Consider the following 19,744-nt stretch of genomic DNA (forward strand, 5'->3'; position numbering starts at 1 on the left):
AACGCTGTCTTCCACTCGTGTCCCTCCTTCATACGAACCAGATGATAAGCTCCTCGTAAATCCAGTTTCGTAAAGATCTGTGCCTCCTTTACCTGGTCTAGGAGAACCGAAATCAAAGGTAAAGGGTAACGATTCTTAATGGTTACCTGATTTAAGGCGCGGTAATCAATATACGTCCTTAATTTTCCTTCTTCCTTCTTTGGAATGAAAAACAAAGGAGAGGACACAGGAGACTGTGAAGGTCTAATAAATCCGTTTGCAAGGTAGCGATCTAAATACTCCTTCAAGTGTTGATTTTCCGCTTCTGTTAACGTATAGATTCTACTGCAAGGAAGAACTGCTCCTGGTTCTAGTTCTGTGGTACAGTCATATGGACGATGTGGTGGCAAGTGTTCAGCTTCCACCTCATTGAAGACGTCTTGAAACTCTTGATACTCCTCTGGGATATCGACAGAATTAATAACTCCAATGGACTGCCCTCCAAACGATAACAGATTGGCTAGCGAGGTAACCTCTATCCTTTTTGAATCCTGATAGCAATGTTCCTGACAAAAGGAAGACTGCATCCTCACCGTCCGATTTTCCCAATCGATAGTCGGATTATGCTGGGACAACCATGGCAGACCTAAAATGAATCGAAACTGCGGGGCATCTATGCGGTTGAACTGGAGGATTTCTCGATGCCCATCAGCTTGAATTAACTCCAGACATTCAGTGTGACTTGTAATAGGACCAGACGACACGTTGGTACCATCCACCGCTCGTACTGGTTCACTTTTCTCTTTTTGAATTGCCCGAATACCCATCCTTTTAGCATACTTTAGGTCACAAAAATTGCCTGTTGCACCAGAGTCCATCATAATTGCCACACTAGGAAACTCATATTCTCGGAAGTCATGTGAAGAATAACGTGTGGTGACATCGTCTGCAAAGTATTTATGATCAAATGAACTTCAGGAGCCGTCTTAGCTTCCTCGACCACCAGAGCAACTCCATCTACTGGTGGCTGGAGTTGTTTTCCCTTCATGGGAGTCTTGGGACGCTTGGTACATTCTCTTACAAAATGACCTGGACTTCCACAATAAAGGCATAATTTCTTCTGCCGTCTTTGCTCTTTTTCTTCTTTACTCAGAGGGCCACGGACAGCTCCAATCTGCATTGGCTCTGCTTCATTACTACCTTTTCCACTGTCAATCTTCATTCTATCCAGACGAGGAAAATTCATTCTCCAATCCTTCCTCTTTTCTCCTTTCCTCTCGGAATTTCTAAAATCTAATTCTAAAACAAGATCCACTAGAGCAGATAATTTGTTAGGTCGATTGGGGATCTGCGACAGAATGTGTTTGAGCTCATCACGCAATCCTCTGTAGAACAAAGCAGCTTGTTTCACTTCCGGCCAATTGGTTTCTATAATCAGCTTATTAAACTGCGTTAGGTATGTCAGCAAATCCTTAGTTCCTTGACGCAACCCCAACAGTTCATTGTCGGTGGCCTGAGAAACCCGTCTCCTGTCAAAAATCCTCAAAAACTCCCTCTCAAACTGAACAAAATCATAAAGAAAGGGGTCGTCACGGGATACTAAAGGCATAGCCCAATTTGCCGCATCTCCGCCCAGATATGAAAGAACAAAAGCTACCTTTGATTTTGCATCAGGAAATAAATTTGGGCGGCACATGAAATGTAAAGAACATTGGGTCAAAAAATAACTGAGCCTTTTGGGGATCCCCCTGAAACCTTTCTGGGGCCGCTAAAGGAATAAGAGGAGAGACTGAATGGATAACCTGAGCCACTGTTTTTGGGTCCGTACTATGAGCGGAAACCTGTGTGGAAGAAGACCCACCCGCAGGATTCCCCATGGCCAACGCATCCACCTTCTGAGCTAATACTTGAGTCTCCTGTCGGGACGCCCATATTTCTTGTTTCAAAATCTTATTTTCCTCGCGGACTGCTCTTATCTCTTGCTGGATTCCCCCCAACATCTCTCCCAAGGCCTTCAAATCAAATCCCTCAGCCATTCTGCCCAGGCGAAGCAAACTTCTTGGGCACTTCAATCTGTCAAAGGCTCCAGAGGCTGAACAGCTGCTAATCCCAAACTCCCACTCACGGGTGTCGCAGCGAATTTATCTACTTGACCAGCAAGGGGGGGAAAGGGGAAGTGGAGTGAGAAAGAAGAGACACTCTGTTGCTGGCACCCCGGTCAGACTCTGGAATCTTCTACTGCTTCTCCAGACATCTTAAGTGGGGTGTCTAATGCACACAAAAGAGGGATGGGGGTTTTGAGAACACTACACTCAGAATCATTTAACATTCTATACTCTATATAGCTTTCATCCTACCAGCTCACTGCAGAGTTTTCGTCTCTCTTCTATATTAGGTAAGTATGGAGTTTTGAAGATTCTATCTAAAAGAGAAATAAACTACATTAATGACATTTTCCTATTCAGCAGAAGGATTCTTGGAATGCTCCACTCAGAACTATCCTACCTGTTGAATCTCCAGTATCGACTTTCTTTTGTCTGTACCTTTATTGTCTTTCTATTCCGCTGGACATATGTACAAGCTGCGCAAGTCTTTGAACATCCGTAGCGCGCAAAAAGGAATCAAGGAAGGAGAGAAGGGAAGGAAAAAATAAGGGTAAGCGCAATGAAGGGAGGTTCAGCACAGCACACAGTACCTTTACTTCATAAAGTCTGAAGTCTTCAGATCTCCGAGGTTACTGAGTTGTCTCCAATGTCTCCAAACAGCTTGCGCTGACGAAGGTCTTCGAACTGGCTTAAGTAAACTGCTTGCTGCCTTGAAAATCCACAAACAGCCTTCTAGTCGAAGATTATAATGCCTGGATGAAAGAGTCTTCAAGGAAGCAAGCGCAATCCCAAACAGACTGAATTTCAGGATCTGCTTCCTGACTGCTAACCCTGACAATGTAGGAAATGTTTGTCTAGGAAATTCCGTTCTTCACCAAACGGACCAGAAACTCACTCTGACGTTTCACACTGGAACTACGAGATAAAAGAGGCTTATTTTATCTTCCGACTGAAAACTACTCTGAAATACTAATTCCGTTTCCTCCCGCTATGAACACAAACGCGGAGGAACGGTCACAGACTTCTCCTCAGGAAACTTTCAAAATTGAAGTGCGCAGCTCGCCCGGCTCGCGCGCCCCACATAAACTAAACCGCCTAGCCAAGCAACTACTGACAGCTACCTGGCGACTTTGGCGGCCATCTTAGGAAGGACCGTTAATATTACAGATACTGCCATACGTTGACAGTTCTAGGTTTGATCAGGAATCGAGAGTGCCTAACCCTTCTAGAACTACCAACTGCAGCCACGACATGCCTTCTGACACCAGTGCCCCAAAGCACTATGCGTTGTAATGGTATGCGTTGTAAAACTCGCGTTGTAAAAGCATGCGATGTAAAAGCATGCGTTGTAATGTCGTACATCCCACTCACAGATACAGTCAGAGAGCCATATACTTACTCAAACTCAGTTTAAATGGTTATTCTTATATAAATTACCCCAAAAAATATTACTTTAAACAGTGCAGGAATTAATCCCTCGTGTATAATACTTGTGAAATGTGTGCATATATGTTGTTTTGCACCCCCTAAAAAAGGCGTGGATACCGGAGTCATCCTGACTCTCGGTGTAATTGCAAAAACGGGAAGTAGGGTTTAAACAGTTTCTTAAAAAAGGTACTAGAAAAATATGTCTGCAAATATGTTTTAAAAGCAGTGATGTGGTAAGCAATGTGTTTATTGTAATAGTTAGAATTCATTTAATAAGATAACATTTTTTAATGTGGTGGTGGTCGTTGAATGTCTGCTTTTGTTCTGCGATTCTGTGATGGGATTGTGATCATCACAACGTCGTCGCAGATTTCAAAGGTTTAATAATAAACTTTTTGACAAGAAATTGAACAAAAATTGGGCCTCTTGGAGGGCTCTGACAAGAACCTTTGTGTTGAGAGTGTGTATAAGACAGATAAGACTGTATTCGGAGTTTCAGGTTGCTTAGAAACACCATTCCACCTTTGTCTGTGAACTGAACTCCATCACTTCTATATATGTCATGCATGTCAAAACACAGATTGTTTTTATAGATAGAGCCCACATTAAAGTCCATGAAGAAAGCAGAAATAGTTTTATTAACATGTCTCCTGACTGTATTAATCTGTGCACAGAATTTATTTGATCACTTCCATTTCTGTCTTTGGCATATATTAGAGTACACAAAGACAGTGTGAGGGAAAGCGAGATCAGTTCTGCAAAGGAATTCTTCATTAGGATTTTAAGCCCCACCCCAGGCAATGTGCCTAGGTCATTGATCTGTGCATGGAGGTTTATTGATAGGGATGCCATATCACTTTGAACTGCTACACCAGGGATCCATTTTTCTTAAGACCTATATAATTGAACAGTGAGGTAGGTTGTAGCTAGGCCATAGTGCAGGGATCTATTTGCTTAAAAAGTAAAAGATGCACCTTGATCTTTCAGTGAGCTATATGAACTCACCTATCTGCCCATTTATACATCCAACCAACTCCCAGACTTAAATCGGAGATATCTAAGTGGAAAAGCAGAGAGACACTGAAATACCTAGTGAGGTAGTTAGACGAGCATGCAAAGATTCAGTCACACAGAGAGGTACAACTGATATGTATTTTGTGGTGATGAAAGTAGTTTCTCACACACTTAAATAACCCAATATTCACTAGTACACCTAGTAAGTTCTTTTTATTAAGTATACAATTCCATCACACTTAAAACAGACACAACAGGTTTTCATCCCTTATTGATCGGATAGGACTAGGTAACACACGCCGAAAGGCTGCTTGAAAGGAGGCCAGACATGAATGGACAAGAATTTTGAGAAGGAGGAAAAATTAAATTGCCCTGATGAAGTCCCACTAAGGGATGAAATGCGCTGGCTAGGTCTGTTTTAAGTGAGATGGAATTTGATATTCAATAAAAAGAATGTTATGGAAAAGGACACCAATGTCTAGAAATTAACTGAAAAACAAGATATGGTAAGTAATTGAAAACAAAAAAGAGTTATTACAGATACATGGAATTCAAATTGGAAAGTTCAATTTGAACAAGGGAATTGGATTGCCCTCCTAATATTGTGATAACATAAGTCAAAGATTAAGTCTTGTGGGCAGTCAGAACACCAGAAGTGTGTATAACAGAACTATGAGATTGGGATATTTGACGGGTGCCATCCAAAAGAAAATGCTGGCTGTCTTTTTGAAATAATACACCCAGGACGCAATCTATGCAGGCCCTTACAGAGACATTTGGCCAATCACATTGTCACTTAAAAATGAAAATATTCACTTTTATGTTTCAGTGAGCTATATGGATTTATAGAAACCTGTGCCCAATCAGACGTCCAGCCTTCACCCAGACTTAAATCTGGGACAGCTCAGTAGAAAAGCAGACAAACACTGAAACACCTAGTGAGGTAGTTAGAGAAGCACGCAACGATACACTCACACATGCAGGCACAACTGATATGTTTTTTGTGGTAATGAATGCAGTTTCCTAAACACTTAAATAACCCAATATTTTTTCAGACACATTTAGAGGACCCTAGATATCACAAAGATAGACAACCTTTTACAAACAAACGCACATGTTCATGGAATATCATCTCCTGATAGGAACTCACACAGTTATACATACATAAGTGAAACATCTAACAAATTCAAGTCTAACATGCAAAGCCCTTGTCATGTTTTATGCTAATCTTCTACACCATATGACTGTCCCCTGAAGCAGACTGTAGTTAGTCAATAGAGTATGCTACCTTACTTAATGTCTGTGTAAGTAGGTGTATGGGTGAGTGAGAGGGTGTTTAGGTAACTCTGTGAATGAGTAAGTGAGTGTGTGTAGCAGTATGAGCATCCATTCTCCCAATCATATAGATAACTGAGCAGCAAGGTAGGCTGTCAGTAATTAATAGGATGGGTGCTACGTACTTAAAAGAGAGCACATGTAGTCTGAAGATTGCCAAAGCTATATAAACTAAATATTTAAATAGTTAAAATATGTAACGTGAAACTATACATTTAAGTTAAGCCACGCACTACACTCCATGAGCCTCATTTATGAAAAGTGACGCATCGCTGCGTGAAAACAGTGATGCGTCACTTTTCACTGTGCCCTCCTTGCACCACCAATGATGCGTCATATTTACAGTATGACGCATCATGGCGCCAGGAGTTACAGATACGTCAGTATTTCTGACGTATCTGTAGGCGCAAAAGTGACGCATTGCTGGGGTGTGTCACAAAAGTGACGCAACTCCAGCAATGCTTCCTTTCACATGGGGCAAGCCCCATGTGAAAGGGCTTGCGTCAGGCAAGATTTTGACGCAACAGCATCCTAAAAGTGACGCAGTGAAATCTCATAGATTTCACTGCGTCCCTATTACGAGGCTTTTTGCGTGTGAACGCCCCCTCTGCATACATTATACCTGACGCAGGTATAATGTAGCGCAGGGGTTTACAAAGTGACGCATCTGCTTAGATGCGTCACTTTGTAAATAGTGCGCATCAGGAGGCATGTTTTACGCCGCCGATGCGTCACAAAAAGTGACGCATCGGAAGCGCAATACTCACGCAAGGCCTCATAAATGAGGCCCCATGATCTTTGACAGTGATTGGCCAGGCCCTCTGTAGTGTGTGATGGGAGCCAAGCACTGCACTGCCAGTGGGCAGACTGAGAAAGGGTGCTACAGCAGCCAGCAGCTCAACGCTACCGACTGTGAGGCTGGTGTACATGTATACTTCAATTGCCCCGAGGGGGTCAATTCAAAGACTGCAGTCGTCCTTTAATCTTAGGGTAAATATTTTTGGAAGTATCCCTCCACATCCATAAGCATGAAGATTGTTTTAAAAGGTATACAAATAAATCTACAATGATACACAAAAAGCTCCATTAAGAAAACCAAGGGCCACATGTACAAGGTCCTTGCGCAGCCGTTGCATCAATGTTTGTGGCGCAAGCCACTAAATCAACTGCTGCGTTACCTTAGTCTGCGCACGGGAGGCATTCCATGGACATTGCAATGGGTGTTTTCATGCAACACGCATAGATTTTGATGCATCCCTCAATGTGCAAGACCTTGTAATCCTGGGCGTACGGCCCTACTGACTGAGGCTGGTGCACATGTATACTACATCCAGCCAGAGGGGGTCAATACAAAGACTGCAGTCTTCATTTAATCTCAGGGCAAATATTTTTGGAAGGATCACTCCAGATTCGTAAGCATAAAGATTGTTTTAAAAGTTATTCAAAGAAATCTACAATGATACACAAAAACCTTGCACCTCCCCAGGAGAGGCGCAATGTGGTGAAATATCAATGTTCTCCTCGTTGTTTCCTCTTTCTGTGTGTATAGCATTCTGCAGCGCACATGGAAAAAGGAAAAAGCCTCCCAGGATTGTTAGTGTGCGGGAATGTGTCTCATTCTACATAAAAACAATCTTGCATACAACGGAGACACCCTTCCACTATGGCTCAAGGGTGCCTTTGTTGGCGCTAAGCTGCCAAAATAGTGCCAGGGCAGGGGAATGGACAGGAATGTGCCATATGCCCAGTCATATGACACATATATGTAATTCCTGTCTCTATGGCCAGTCACTGTCACATATCATGGAGTGTAGTGCCAGGCTCCCACCACACACTACACAGGGTTAGCTGGAGATTAAGTTGATTTATTGATGAAAATATGTGCAGCACCATCAACCTAGCAGAGCGTCTCCCGCCTTCAGTCTCCAGAGAATAACCGTCCACTCTGGAGCTTTAGAACGATAACATTCTATGCAAAACACTAGAACAGGGGTATCGGGCCAAAAAAGCTGCACTTTATCCAATCTATTGTGGTCCAGTAGATTTGTTGTGGGTGCTATTAACCTGAAGTCATATACCCCTAGACTTCCAACATAATTCAAAACAACACAATGGTTCAGCACCCCACACAGTGTGCATTTGACAATAACATTCAATACAATAGTACGAAAGAAAATACTTCAGTAGGACTTAAAGTTATTTTCTTGCTTTTATTGACAATCTTCAAGTAAAAAAACGTAGCCAACGCGTTTCGTCCGTAGGACTTCTTCAGGGCGAAAGGTATTCCTACGTATTTTTCAAGGTTTTTCTCTCAGAACTTTTTATATTATGCGTTTTCAAAATTTCAGCTGTAAATGGCATTAACGGCCTTATTATGTGTAGCTGTAGTCAAATCCCCTTTTTTTCCAATTTTTAATTTTCAGGACATCAAATGTGCACACTGTGTGGGGTGCTGAACCATTGTGTTGTTTTGAACGATAACATTCTACCCTGCCAGGCAACACGACAGAATGGTACTATCACAGATAATTAATAAATAAAATCAATTAAATAAACAAGCTGTTCAATTACTTAAATAAACTGTAAAATACAAAATAAAGAATATAACACCAGGCCAGTCAGAGATCATGGAGTGTAGTGCAAGGCTCCCACCACAAGCTACACAGGGCCAGGCCAGTCACTGTCACAGGTCATGGAGAGAGATGGAGGCTACCCGCTGGAAGTGTAGTACGTGCCTTCCATCACACACTACACAGGGCCAGCCAGTCACTGTCACAGATCATGGAGTGTTGTGCAGTGCTCCCACTGCACACTACACAGGGCCAAGCCAGTCACATGCATGGAGAGAGATGAAGGCTATCCCATAAAAAGTACCCCACAATTTTGTAAACCATGTTTACAAACTCTCTGAAAATAACCCTGGTTAGTTAGACATGGGAAGATTCTTCTGAAGCATCCTAGGGCCCGATTCAAATACCTAATCTGAGTCAAAATCCTAAACTTACTACTTTTGGTATTCACAGAAGGCATTTAGTAACAGTAAAGTTAGGATTTTGTCTTAAGTTAGGTTTTTGTCTTAAGTTAGGATTTTGTCTTAAGACCAAAACTTAAGACAAATGTAAGTTTAACTTAAGTTTAACTTAAATTTAACTTAAGACAAAATCCTAACTTCAGACAAAATCCTAACTTTACTACAACTAAATGTCTTCTTTGAATACCAAAAGTAGCAAGTTTAAGATTTTGTCTCAGATTAGTTCTGTGAATCGACCCCTAGTTGTTACCCACTAGATTTTAGGGAACTGAACAATTCCTTTTGTTTATATTACCCTCACACACTCTAGTAGTGTCATGCTTCATCATCAGGTCACCCTGGCTTCTAAAGGCCATGGTGGGCTCAACCGTATTCCAGGGAGCTCTTGACAAGATGTGACAAGGGGGTGTTAAAGACTAAAAATCCTCAGACAGTTCCCAGTATCTCATTATTCATGGAACTGTTGGGGATATTGAAATATAGGACTAAGGGGGGGTCATTTGGAGTTTTCTGGTTCGACGACCCTAGTGCCGCCATGTTTCAGTCCAAAAATGGCCAAACAGGTGCTAGACTTTCATCAGGGCAAAAAAACAGGGTGGGGGGGGGGATATCCTCCCTGGTTTTTGCAGACAGGACGGTACTTATCCACTTCTGTGTTATAAGAGCAGATAGCTGCTCCTTATAAAAAGCACCAGATTTGTTATCTTGCTCTTTATATGTTTCTTTACTCCATCTGTAAATGCAAAGCGAAGCGAAAAAAACGTAGCACAACTTTGCTTTTCTAATGTGCTTTACAAAATTATGGGGCACTTTTTATGGAATAGTGTCCAGTTCAGGAGGACCTACTCCCACCAGAGAATCTCTCTTGGACCTTACAGTACAGTAAAACGCCTGTCTTCTCTGAGTGCCATAGTTTATTATTAGATGAAGGTTACCCACTGAAAGTGTAGTGTGTGGCCCCTACCGCACACTACTCAGTGTCAGGCCGTTCACTGTCACAGATTATGGAGGGAGATAAAGGGGAACCACCGCACACTGCACAGGGCCTTTGGGGCATACTTATGAAAAGTGTAACTTCCTTCACAAAAACAATTCTGCAAACAACACTGACACCCTTACCCCCACCATGTTGCTAGGGTGCCTGCATTGGTGCCAGGCTGTCAAAATGGTGCCAGCGCATTCGGAAAGGACATGAATGCACCATATTGGACAAGTTCATTCCTGCACTTTTGCTTTGATGTAGGGCAGCACAGCAAGGTGACTTGTTGCACTGCCCTAAGCCAAAACCCCATAAATGAGGCCCTCAGAGATCAAGACAAGATGGCAGTGGGGCTTACATACGTATCACCGTGGAGCTTCATTTGAGAACGTCTCATGCTACTGCCGAGCTCAAATGGGTTCAGGTGTGGGGAAGGGGGCTGCAATAACCATTTCCATCATATCCACTTTTAAGGACAGATTTATGGGTTTTTGGTGCATATCCACTTTTAAGGACAGATTTATGGGTTTTTGGTGCATAGCCACTTTTAGGGACAGATTTGTGGGTTTTTGGTGCATAGCCACTTTTAGGGACAGATTTGTGGGTTTTTGGTGCATAGCCACTTTTAGGGACAGATTTGTGGGTTTTTGGTGCATATCCACTTTTAAGGACAGATTTATGGGTTTTTGGTGCATAGCCACTTTTAGGGACAGATTTGTGGGTTTTTGGTGCATAGCCACTTTTAGGGACAGATTTGTGGGTTTTTGGTGCAGGGCAGCACAGCAAGTCACCTTCCTTTGCAAGCCTACGTTAAAGGGAAAGGACAGGAATGCACTGTATTGCTCAAATACGGTGCATTCCCGCCCTTTCACATTGGCATAGGGCAGTGCAACTTGCGCCAAAATGCCGTAAAGGAGGCCCTAAGTTCTACCCCTCTTACCATGTCTTGGAGTAAGCCCTCAGATTCAAGTATAAACAAGAAGCAGAAAAGTCAGTCAATCAAGATTGTTTGTCCTTTGCTAATTCTGGTTTAAATTTATCATTGTTACAGACAATGTCATTGATGCAGGAGCTGCTGGAACCTCGCTAACATACATAAAAAACATTACTCAAGTTACAAAATAGTTTCAGTCTCAAAAGCAAATATTGGGTTAATAGCCTTTGGCAAACAGGTCACTACTTTGTGCGTGGATTTCCTTCTTGCGAAAGCGCAGAATGACGTCACTCTCAGTGAAGTTAGCATATGGCGGATTAGCCACCACCATACTGCCATACACCTGGTGTGGCCCCTGGACTCCAAATAGGGCACCCTTAAATCCGTCACAACAAACCTTTCATTCTGGTGTCACCTACACTGAAGAAAGGGCTTGGGTTCCATCTAAAGTTTAAGATAAATCAAACACTTGTGGCAGAAAGTTTGCATTGCCGAGGTTTAAATTCCTGCATGCCCTTCCGTATGCAAGCATGTACACACAAACACTCGCACATGCATGCATGCACATGTACAAAAAAAAAGGGTGCAGACATGTATGCACAAAAACACACATAGACACACCTGCATGTTCACTTGCTTTCATGAACTCGCAGTCAGTGTTCTATCAAGCTCTGGAAACAACTATATTGTTTTTAAAGAACCCATAACCATGAGTGCATTTAGAGCCCTCTCACTTGAGGTCTACAATGCATGAGCCCAACCAGCCTTTAATACAAGAATCACTAATATAATGACTTCGGGAGATACCCTGCAACCCTGTGTTATGACATAGTTCTTGAATCAGCTCAAATTGCATGCATGGTTCAAGGTTTCAGCTCCCTCATTATATAATCAACTGTGTGTTAATCACTCATCTGACAGTGTTTTCTACCCTCTAAAGTTCAAGCCACCTTCAATTGAACCTTCAGGAGACATGCTGCCTCCAATCTAATCTTCAGGAGAAGTACTGCCACTAATCCAACCTTCAAGAGAGGTGCTGCCTCCAATATAATGTTAAAGAGACGCTGCCACTAATTCAACCTTCAAGAGAGGTGCTGCCTCCAATATAATATTAAAGAGACGCTGCCACTAATCCAACCTTCAAGAGAGGTGCTGCCTCCAATATAATATTAAACAGAGACGCTGCCACTAATTCAACCTTCAAGAGAGGTGCTGCCTCCAATATAATATTAAAGAGAGACGCTGCCACTAATTCAACCTTCAAGAGAGGAGCTGCCTCCAATATAATATTAAACAGAGACGCTGCCACTAATTCAACCTTCAAGAGAGGTGCTGCCTCCAATATAATATTAAACAGAGACGCTGCCACTAACTCAACCTTCAAGAGAGGTGCTGCCTCCAATATAATAATAAACTGAGACGCTGCCACTAATCCAACCTTCAAGAGAGGTGCTGCCTCCAATATAATGTTAAAGAGACGCTGCCACTAATCCAACCTTCAAGAGAGGTGCTGCCTCCAATATAATAATAAACTGAGACGCTGCCACTAATCCAACCTTCAAGAGAGGTGCTGCCTCCAATATAATACTAAAGAGACGCTGCCACTAATCCAACCTTCAAGAGAGGTGCTGCCTCCAATATAATATTAAACAGAGACGCTGCCACTAATTCAACCTTCAAGAGAGGTGCTGCCTCCAATATAATATTAAACAGAGACGCTGCCACTAATTCAACCTTCAAGAGAGGAGCTGCCTCCAATATAATATTAAACAGAGACGCTGCCACTAATTCAACCTTCAAGAGAGGTGCTGCCTCCAATATAATATTAAAGAGAGAAGCTGCCACTATTCCAACCTTCAAGAGAGGTGCTGCCTCCAATATAATATTAAACAGAGACGCAGCCACTAATTCAACCTTCAAGAGAGGTGCTGCCTCCAATATAATATTAAACAGAGACGCTGCCACTAATTCAACCTTCAAGAGAGGTGCTGCCTCCAATATAATATTAAAGAGACGCAGCCACTAATTCAACCTTCAAGAGAGGTGCTACCTCCAATATAATATTAAACAGAGACGCTGCCACTAATTCAACCTTCAAGAGAGGTGCTGCCTCCAATATAATATTAAACAGAGACGCTGCCACTAATTCAACCTTCAAGAGAGGTGCTGCCTCCAATATAATATTAAACAGAGACGCTGCCACTAATTCAACCTTCAAGAGAGGTGCTACCTCCAATATAATATTAAACAGAAACGCTGCCACTAATTCAACCTTCAAGAGAGGTGCTGCCTCCAATATAATATTAAAGAGACGCAGCCACTAATTCAACCTTCAAGAGAGGTGCTGCCTCCAATATAATATTAAAGAGACGCTGCCACTAATTCAACCTTCAAGAGAGGTGCTACCTCCAATATAATATTAAACAGAGACGCTGCCACTAATTCAACCTTCAAGAGAGGTGCTGCCTCCAATATAATATTAAACAGAGACGCTGCCACTAATTCAACCTTCAAGAGAGGTGCTGCCTCCAATATAATATTAAACAGAGACGCTGCCACTAATTCAACCTTCAAGAGAGGTGCTGCCTCCAATATAATATTAAACAGAGACGCAGCCACTAATTCAACCTTCAAGAGAGGTGCTGCCTCCAATATAATATTAAACAGAGACGCTGCCACTAATTCAACCTTCAAGAGAGGTGCAGCCTCCAATATAATATTAAACAGAGACGCTGCCACTAACTCAACCTTCAAGAGAGGTGCAGCCTCCAATATAATATTAAAGAGACGCAGCCACTAATTCAACCTTCAAGAGAGGTGCAGCCTCCAATATAATATTAAAGAGACGCAGCCACTAATTCAACCTTCAAGAGAGGTGCTGCCTCCAATATAATATTAAACAGAGATGCTGCCACTAATTCAACCTTCAAGAGAGGTGCTGCCTCCAATATAATACTAAAGAGACGCTGCCACTAATTCAACCTTCAAGAGAGGTGCTGCCTCCAATATAATATTAAACAGAGATGCTGCCACTATTCCAACCTTCAAGAGAGGTGCTGCCTCCAATATAATACTAAAGAGACGCTGCCACTAATTCAACCTTCAAGAGAGGTGCTACCTCCAATATAATATTAAACAGAGACGCTGCCACTAATTCAACCTTCAAGAGAGGTGCTGCCTCCAATATAATATTAAACAGAGACGCTGCCACTAATTCAACCTTCAAGAGAGGTGCTGCCTCCAATATAATATTAAAGAGACGCTGCCACTAATCCAACCTTCAATAGAGGTGCTGCCTCCAATATAATATTAAACAGAGACGCTGCCACTAATTCAACCTTCAAGAGAGGTGATGCCTCCAATATAATATTAAACAGAGTCGCTGCCACTAATCCAACCTTCAAGAGAGGTGCTGCCTCCAATATAATAATAAACTGAGACGCTGCCACTAATCCAACCTTCAAGAGAGGTGCTGCCTCCAATATAATATTAAAGAGACGCTGCCACTAATCCAACCTTCAATAGAGGTGCTGCCTCCAATATAATATTAAACAGAGACGCTGCCCCTAATTCAACCTTCAAGAGAGGTGCTGCCTCCAATATAATATTAAACAGAGACGCTGCCACTAATTCAACCTTCAAGAGAGGTGCTGCCTCCAATATAATATTAAACAGAGACGCTGCCACTAATTCAACCTTCAAGAGAGGTGCTGCCTCCAATCTGATATTAAAGAGACGCTGCCACTAATCCAACCTTCAATAGAGGTGCTGCCTCCAATATAATATTAAACAGAGACGCTGCCACTAATTCAACCTTCAAGAGAGGTGCTGCCTCCAATATAATATTAAACAGAGACGCTGCCACTAATTCAACCTTCAATAGAGGTGCTGCCTCCAATATAATATTAAACAGAGACGCTGCCACTAATTCAACCTTCAAGAGAGGTGCTGCCTCCAATATAATATTAAACAGAGACGCTGCCACTAATTCAACCTTCAATAGAGGTGCTGCCTCCAATATAATATTAAACAGAGACGCTGCCACTAATTCAACCTTCAAGAGAGGTGCTGCCTCCAATATAATATTAAACAGAGACGCTGCCACTAATTCAACCTTCAAGAGAGGTGCTGCCTCCAATATAATATTAAACAGAGACGCTGCCACTATTCCAACCTTCAAGAGAGGTGCTGCCTCCAATCTGATATTAAAGAGAGACGCTGCCACTAATTCAACCTTCAAGAGAGGTGCTGCCTCCAATATATTATTAGACAGAGACGCTGCCACTATTCCAACCTTCAAGAGAGGTGCTGCCTCCAATATAATACTAAAGAGACGCTGCCACTAATTCAACCTTCAAGAGAGGTGCTACCTCCAATATAATATTAAACAGAGACGCTGCCACTAATTCAACCTTCAAGAGAGGTGCTGCCTCCAATATAATATTAAACAGAGACGCTGCCACTAATTCAACCTTCAAGAGAGGTGCTGCCTCCAATATAATATTAAACAGAGACGCTGCCGCTAATTCAACCTTCAAGAGAGGTGCTGCCTCCAATATAATACTAAAGAGACGCTGCCACTAATTCAACCTTCAAGAGAGGTGCTGCCTCCAATATAATATTAAACAGAGACGCTGCCACTAATCCAACCTTCAAGAGAGGTGCTGCCTCCAATATAATATTAAAGAGACGCAGCCACTAATTCAACCTTCAAGAGAGGTGCTGCCTCCAATATAATAATAAACTGAGATGCTGCCACTAATTCAACCTTCAAGAGAGGCGCTGCCTCCAATATAATATTAAACAGAGACGCTGCCACTAATTCAACCTTCAAGAGAGGTGCTGCCTCCAATATAATATTAAACAGAGACGCTGCCACTAATTCAACCTTCAAGAGAGGTGCTGCCTCCAATATAATATTAAACAGAGACGCTGCCACTAATTCAACCTTCAAGAGAGGTGCTGCCTCCAATATAATATTAAACAGAGACGCTGCCACTAATTCAACCTTCAAGAGAGGTGCTGCCTCCAATATAATATTAAACAGAGACGCTGCCACTAATTCAACCTTCAAGAGAGGTGCTGCCTCCAATATAATATTAAACTGAGAGGCTGCCACTAATTCAACCTTCAAGAGAGGTGCTGCCTCCAATATAATATTAAACAGAGACGCTGCCTCTAATTCAACCTTCAATAGAGGTGCTGCCTCCAATATAATTTTAAACAGAGACGCTGCCACTAATTCAACCTTCAAGAGAGGTGCTGCCTCCAATATAATATTAAACAGAGACGCTGCCACTAATTCAACCTTCAAGAGAGGTGCTGCCTCCAATATAATATTAAACAGAGACGCTGCCACTAATTCAACCTTCAAGAGAGGTGCTGCCTCCAATATAATATTAAACAGAAACGCTGCCACTAATTCAACCTTCAAGAGAGGTGCTGCCTCCAATATATTATTAAACAGAGACGCTGCCACTAATTCAACCTTCAAGAGAGGTGCTGCCTCCAATATAATATTAAACTGAGACGCTGCCACTAATTCAACCTTCAAGAGAGGTGCTGCCTCCAATATAATATTAAACAGAGACGCTGCCACTAATTCAACCTTCAAGAGAGGCGCTGCCTCCAATATAATATTAAACAGAGACGCTGCCACTAATTCAACCTTCAAGAGAGGTGCTGCCTCCAATATAATATTAAACAGAGACGCTGCCACTAATTCAACCTTCAAGAGAGGTGCTGCCTCCAATATAATATTAAACAGAGACGCTGCCACTAATTCAACCTTCAAGAGAGGTGCTGCCTCCAATATAATATTAAACAGAGACGCTGCCACTAATTCAACCTTCAAGAGAGGTGCAGCCTCCAATATAATATTAAACAGAGACGCTGCCACTAATTCAACCTTCAAGAGAGGTGCAGCCTCCAATATAATATTAAACAGAGACGCTGCCACTAACTCAACCTTCAAGAGAGGTGCTGCCTCCAATATAATATTAAACAGAGACGCTGCCACTAATTCAACCTTCAAGAGAGGTGCTGCCTCCAATATAATATTAAACAGAGACGCTGCCACTAATTCAACCTTCAAGAGAGGTGCAGCCTCCAATATAATATTAAACAGAGACGCTGCCACTAACTCAACCTTCAAGAGAGGTGCTGCCTCCAATATAATATTAAACAGAGACGCTGCCACTAATTCAACCTTCAAGAGAGGTGCTGCCTCCAATATCATATTAAACAGAGACGCTGCCACTAATTCAACCTTCAAGAGAGGCGCTGCCTCCAATATAATATTAAACAGAGATGCTGCCACTAATTCAACCTTCAAGAGAGGTGCTGCCTCCAATATAATATTAAACAGAGACGCTGCCACTAATTCAACCTTCAAGAGAGGTGCAGCCTCCAATATAATATTAAACAGAGACGCTGCCACTAACTCAACCTTCAAGAGAGGTGCTGCCTCCAATATAATATTAAACAGAGACGCTGCCACTAATTCAACCTTCAAGAGAGGTGCTGCCTCCAATATAATATTAAACAGAAACGCTGCCACTAATTTAACCTTCAAGAGAGGTGCAGCCTCCAATATAATAATAAACTGAGACGCTGCCACTAATTCAACCTTCAAGAGAGGTGCTGCCTCCAATATAATAATAAACTGAGACGCTGCCACTAATTCAACCTTCAAGAGAGGTGCTGCCTCCAATATAATATTAAACAGAGACGCTGCCACTAATTCAACCTTCAAGAGAGGTGCTGCCTCCAATATAATATTAAACAGAGACGCTGCCACTAATTCAACCTTCAAGAGAGGTGCTGCCTCCAATATAATATTAAACAGAGACGCAGCCACTAATTCAACCTTCAAGAGAGGAGCTGCCTCCAATATAATATTAAACAGAGACGCTGCCACTAATTCAACCTTCAAGAGAGGTGCTGCCTCCAATATATTATTAAACAGAGACGCAGCCACTAATTCAACCTTCAAGAGAGGTGCTGCCTCCAATATAATATTAAACAGAGACGCTGCCACTAATTCAACCTTCAAGAGAGGTGCTGCCTCCAATATAATATTAAACAGAGACGCAGCCACTAATTCAACCTTCAAGAGAGGTGCTGCCTCCAATATAATATTAAACAGAGACGCTGCCACTAATTCAACCTTCAAGAGAGGTGCTGCCTCCAATATAATATTAAACAGAGACGCTGCCACTAATTCAACCTTCAAGAGAGGTGCTGCCTCCAATATAATATTAAACAGAGACGCAGCCACTAATTCAACCTTCAAGAGAGGTGCTGCCTCCAATATAATATTAAACAGAGATGCTGCCACTAATTCAACCTTCAAGAGAGGTGCTGCCTCCAATATAATATTAAACAGAGACGCTGCCACTAATTCAACCTTCAAGAGAGGTGCTGCCTCCAATATAATATTAAACAGAGATGCTGCCACTAATTCAACCTTCAAGAGAGGTGCTGCCTCCAATATAATATTAAACAGAGATGCTGCCACTAATTCAACCTTCAAGAGAGGTGCTGCCTCCAATATAATATTAAACAGAGACGCAGCCACTAATTCAACCTTCAAGAGAGGTGCTGCCTCCAATATAATATTAAACAGAGACGCTGCCACTAATTCAACCTTCAAGAGAGGCGCTGCCTCCAACCTCATCTGCCAGAGATGTGCCGCCTCATTTTAATGTTCACAAAATGCGCTGTCTCAAATCCAGCTATCAAGGCAAGCAGTGCCTCCAATCCAGCCTGCTCTATATGTGCTGTCTCTAATTCGAAGTTCAAGAGATGGGTTGTCCCCAATCCAGCCTTCAAAAAATGGCCTGCCTTAAATCCAAGCTTCAGGAGACATAATATCTCCAATGCAGCCTTCAAGAAAGTTGTCTGCCTCCAATCCAACCTTCACGGGACGCAGTTCTCCAAACCAACCTTTAAGGGAATTGCTGTCCTCTAACCTTCAATAGACTGGCCATCCTGCAAATGTATAGGCTGCAGAGAATTGAGTGAAATGGCAGTCTTCTTGAAGCTGCCATTTTGTTCAGGACAGAGACCAGAGGAGAGGACAAGTGCTACTGAGGACCATCCTACTACTGAAGCTACTCACAGACAGAGGAGGAACAGCAGCCTTTTATCAGTGGTGCAGTATTACCTAGAACAGGGCACAGCATCAGTCATTTGTCTATGCACCCTCAACCCACCTGGCTGATGCTGGAAGATGGTGTCCAGCAAATAAAGACTTTTAGAGATCAACAGTAAACCCCCAAAACTGAAAAGTGCTCATTAATTTTCCACCACAGTAAATAGAAACAATTTAGTTTAGAAACTTTCTAGTTGTCAATGTACTGTTGTTTGTGTTCTACACTAGATTTGTAAACACAGATCTGGTGATTATTTTCCTCCTCCCTTTATGTTTCCTACTATGTGTATTGTTATGATTAAACCATTATGCACACCCCAGGTACACACAGAGTGAAGATTACTGTGCTTGTCAAAAAGTTAAAATAAATCATGGTTTGTAAAAGTGAATAAATTACCAGAGATTCATTAAAATATTCACACTTTATACTACTTTTTTCTTTAAAATTGTTCCCTGCCCAGTTGTTGTGGGATCATGTGGGCAAACCCCTTTATTATAATACTTAACTCAACAGTCAACACACACACTAGAAGGCTGTTGTGATTGCACACAGCAGCAGTCAGAGAGCAGTCATAGAGTGTCATACCTCTGTGGTGCTGAGCTGCACACTCTGCACAAGAGCTGTCCTTCTTCACCACCTCAGGCCTCCCTGGAAAGACCCAGAGACACATATTTATACAGAATGCCTGGGTACCTGGGGCAGGCATCCAGGGGGGGCAGGGCTTCCTGTGTACAAAGAGGACTCTAGAAGTCAAAAGCAGGACAACAGCCCTCACATGAGGGA

At 42.3% G+C, this 19,744-nt stretch overlaps 1 protein-coding gene across 1 annotated transcript in view; it reads right to left on the reverse strand.

Moving 5' to 3' along the window:
• The window catches only part of LOC144773655 (tyrosinase-like), a 154,924-nt gene extending 135,334 nt beyond the window's left edge, over window positions 1-19,590 (reverse strand). Inside the window, exon 1 of the mRNA XM_078658804.1 lies at window positions 19,547-19,590. The gene's annotated coding sequence lies outside the window, so the exon portion shown is untranslated. The remainder of the gene's footprint in view (window positions 1-19,546) is intronic.
• Window positions 19,591-19,744: the final 154 nt, after the last annotated feature.

This window comes from Lissotriton helveticus, chromosome 8, assembly GCF_964261635.1.
Source record: "Lissotriton helveticus chromosome 8, aLisHel1.1, whole genome shotgun sequence".
In the NCBI taxonomy this organism is placed as follows: domain Eukaryota; kingdom Metazoa; phylum Chordata; class Amphibia; order Caudata; family Salamandridae; genus Lissotriton; species Lissotriton helveticus.